General features: G+C 34.6%; 1 pseudogene; it reads right to left on the bottom strand.

The window, feature by feature from the left end:
- LOC132002671 (tigger transposable element-derived protein 1-like) overlaps positions 1–3,896 on the bottom strand; it is a 58,720-nt pseudogene extending 54,824 nt beyond the window's left edge.
- Positions 3,897–4,672: the final 776 nt, after the last annotated feature.

Here is a 4,672-nt window from a genome sequence, read left to right as displayed (position 1 = left end):
AGACAAACCATAAGTGACTCTTAATCTCACAAAACAAACTGAGGGTTGCTGGGGGGAGGGGATTTGGGAGAAGGGGGTGGGATTATGGACATTGGGGAGGGTATGTGATTTGGTGAGTGCTGTGAAGTGTGTAAACCTGGTGATTCACAGACCTGTACCCCTGGGATAAAAATATATGTTTATAAAAAATAAAAAAATTAAAAAAAAAGTGACGAGTATAATAATATCCAGCTAAATCCAGCTCAAAGGGCTGATTCACAAAATTATAAGCAACTAAAAGGATTGTGTTTTTAAGCTTTGGGATGGTTATATATCCATATATGGTTATATATCCATATATAACTACAACAAGCTTCTAGAAGTTTACTGAAAAGAGATACAGTATATTAATTTCTAATCCTAAGGTCAATAGCAGAGTTGCAGCAAGCCTCTGAGAGAGAACAATACTTCTCTTCTGAGCCAGAGAATAATATGTGTGTGTGTGTATAAAAGTATAATGATATGATTATGTACTAAGATGGTATATAACAGTTGCTGAGGTATGTCCCTGGGGAAATAGGATGATGTGGTAATTATCATTTAGTGGTCATACATTTGCCCACAAATGAAGACAGGACATTCCTCTAGACAGTAATAGGAAGCATACCAGTAAGTTTAAAAGGTCAGATGTATTAAAATAATGGAGAATCAGAGGAAACTCCTATGATCCAGTCAGTATCCCAAGGGGAAATAGTACACAGCAATGGTTTCTTGGTCAACAATGTGACTACGAATGAACACATAGACAACAGTTGAACATACAGTAGAAACAGCGAGTCAGAAAAAAAGATAATACAGTATTTCCAAATGCATATAACTTCTTATAATCAAAAAAGATTACTCATATAAAGATGTTACTTAAAATGAAAGCATTATCTAAATATTTTTGTTTTGTTATATCATTATTACAGAATTCTTCTGTTCATATATGCTCTTCAATCTTTAGGAGCTGCTAAAAATGAAGGGCTAACTATATAATCGTTTGCAGCTGTGAGTAACTATGATCAAATTCTTGTAATTGTGATCTTTTAAATATTTGCACCTGCAAACATTTGGATACCATCATGATGTGTTTTCCAAAAATGAATTAACAAATGAATTTGCGTGCATATGTTGCTATTTTTGAACACATACAATTATATAATTTCTAAAACAAATATTTCAAGATAACTAAAGTACATTTTCATTTAAAGACACAAGTGAAATCTCATTTTAATCTTAAGAGATATACAGATAAAGTCTTTGTAGGAACAAATTAAAATGTATATCTATGTGACTATAATAACATAAATGTGAAAACTTGAGAGAATTTGGTTAAACTTCACTTTTTAAACATTTTTAAAAATTAAAAGCTAGAATATTGGCCACATACCAAAGAGAATCTAGATTAAAAACAAGAAATTGCAGACAATTCTTTCATAGATAATTTTCTAATTTCAAGCAAGATATTTTTCTGATAATATACATAATTTATAGAATGGCATCTTTATGCTCAGTGACTTGAAAAATGGATAGTGATGGAGTTCTAGTGATTTTTTTCTGTCTTCCCTCTCTGTATATATTTTTTCCTTTCATAACTTACTATAAATTATAGATAAGATATATACATGTGATATATACATATACTTTCCCTCTCTTTTTAGTCCTGTCTTCTTTAGGACCAGGAAACCTAATGTGGAAAGTACAAAAATGATGCATGGTCTTCCAGGACTGCTATTAAAGGCCCCAGTGTAACAGCTTTCCTTGATACCACCAGGACCATAAAACTGAGCCCAATACTTTCTTTTTCTAGACCACTCCAGCAGTAAATCAAAAGCCAAGTAGCCGTGTGGAAAAATAATGTGACAGAACTTATTTCCTTATTCACTTCCTATTTTCAAATTCACATGTAAGTAAAACAGACTACTTGGAGGGTTTGTAGTAAAATGGATTTAAGCCATGGGGCCACTGAATTGGTGTTTTATACACTCTGTATGTTATTTAAAGCTCTTATAACACAGGAAGCAGAGACAACTTTTATTCCGTATCTGTTCCTCATTCACTGCTACTGAGAAAGAGAACAAACTGCATGCTTCTCATTGACAAAGATGGTATATATCTATATCTATATCTATCTATATGTATGTATCTTCTCATTTAATTCTAATAATAATCCTTGAAAGATATGCAATTATTACTAAATTTACAAATGAGAAAAATGAGGTTTAGGAAAATTATTATTATTATTTTTTTCCATTTTGACATAGGAGTTAAGCTGTATAACAGATACTGTATGTTAGTCTGAAACTTTAACTGGGCTCTTATCCTACCCTAATCTTATTCTCTCCAGGACTTGGTTTCTCCTTTAGTAGACAAGGTTGTTTGGTTATTATTGTTATACTAGATTACTTTATAGGGAAAAATACCATAAATAATATTCAGCATGGGGCACATATTGCATGGAGCACTGGGTGTGGTGCAAAAACAATGAATACTGTGACGCTGAAAAGAAATAAAAAAATAATATTCAACATGTGCGATTTTGTTTATATATGAACTAAAATTCAAAAGATGTACCTTGTGCATATTTACATTTTAATATAACTTTATGTTTTAATGCAAGTAGTTGAAATTTGTTTTCTAATTTCAGATAAAAATTATTGGGTTGTAGTTACAAGGATGGTAATGGTGTTCCGTGACTTATTTAATTTTCCAGTGAGATCCACTGTCATTTTCCAGTGAGATTCCACTGAAATTAAAGCAGCTGCTTCTTCTACTTACTATGAAATAAGCTTTATGCTTAGATCATTGTTGCATTTAAACACACATACCTGGTGAATATAATAAGTACTTACAAAATTTTGTGCTTAGAGATTTGAATTTTAAAAATGTTCATTGCTTTTTTTTCTTGGGTGTCAAAGATGGTGGAGAAGTCGGAGAGACTTTAATTTTGTCTGGTTCCAGGAATTCAGCTAGTTAGCTATCAAATATTTCTGAACACCTGTGAGCTCAACCAGAGATCTAAGAAAAGTATAGTTGCAATTCCAGGAATAGGAAACTGACCACATTCTGCAAGGTAGGAGGTGCAGAAAAGTGAACCCAAGGTGGTATATGGGAGGATAGACCATGGGGGTCCTCCATCAGCCAGATACTGGCAAGAGATATATCAACAGATGACAAAATTGAAAGTTTTAGAAGTTTGCTCTGGTAAGGGACAACACTCAGATGGCTATGCATGGGGTGGAACCTTCACTGGAACTGCGTGGTCACAGGATCCTCAGGGTCACAGGAAGACCAAGGGTGCCTAAGTGGGCAGAGGTCCCAGGCATCAGACCAGGGAAGCCTACTGCAAAGAGTGAGCCCAGGAACGGGCTCTCAGCTCAGGGTTGCCATAAACTGTGAACCGTGGCAAAGCTGGGTGACTGCTCTCTGAGCACAGGCCTAACAAGTGTGAGAACTGGTGAGAGCCCCATACCTCCCCTGGGAGGGGTGATGTGGGCGTGCACTGCAGGAGTCTGCAGTGTTTGGAGCTTTGAAATGGGGTTGTGTACCTGAAATAGAAATATTTGGTCACAGGCCAGTAAGAAGAGTGCAGCCAGAGACCAGAGATACATTTGATTGACTGCTTTTCTCTGAGCACTCACTGAGGAATGGGGTCTCCAGCTTTCGGCTCTGGGGCCGGAGATTGGGGAGACACCATTTTCATTCTCATCCTCTAAAGCAGCAAGGAACGCCCCCAGGGAACAAAAGCCACATAAAGCAACCCAGAGGAGATTACTAAACCTGGCCCCGGTAAGGGCAGTACAATTCTGCCTGGTGCAAATATACTTGAGAAACAATGCAACAGGCTCCTCCCCCAAGAAAATCAGCAGGAACATCCAGCCAAAACCAAGTATACCTATCAACGAAATCTGAAAAACTCAGGCACTAGGGGTATACAGCACATAAAAGTCATGGCTTTTTTCCCATGACTTTTCCGTCTTTCAACTTTATTTTTTTTTCTTCTTTCAACCAATTTTTTATATTACCAAGCCCTTTTTAAAATCTTTCTAAATTTTCACTTTTACAGTTACACTCTATTCTTTCATTGTATTTAATCTTATTTTTGTGTATATTTATATACATAAAAGTTTCTCTTCCCTCACAATTTTAGAGATGAAGTTTCTTCCAACAGATCAAAATACACCCAAGATCTAGTGTATGGCTCTGTTCTATTCACCTGTCTATTCATATTCTCAATCTCTCTCTCTCTCTCTTTTTTTTTTTGTCTGATTTTCTTCTTATTGCATTTTCATTGTTGTTGTTGTTCTATTTTGTTAAAGTCTTTTTAAATTTTCCTTTACAGTTACAATCTATCCTTGTGATGTATTTATTTTTATTTTTGTATATATAACTGTTTCTTTCTTTACAGTTTTGAGATGTAGTTTCTTCTAATAAACTGACCAAAATGCACTCAGGAGATATTGCTCTGCCTGTTTATATTCCTTCATTTTTTTTTTCCTTATTGGTTTTTTGTTTCTGCTTTTTTTTCCTTACCTTTTAATTTCCATTTTTATAGTTAGAGTCTGTCCTCTCAGTGTATTTAATTTTATTTTTATACATATGTAAGTTTTTATTCTTTATAATTTTGGGATCTAGTTTTATTTAAAAAAAA

This window comes from Mustela nigripes, chromosome 15 (assembly GCF_022355385.1).
Source record: "Mustela nigripes isolate SB6536 chromosome 15, MUSNIG.SB6536, whole genome shotgun sequence".
NCBI classification, from domain to species: domain Eukaryota; kingdom Metazoa; phylum Chordata; class Mammalia; order Carnivora; family Mustelidae; genus Mustela; species Mustela nigripes.
This window is presented reverse-complemented; position numbering and strand designations above follow the sequence as displayed.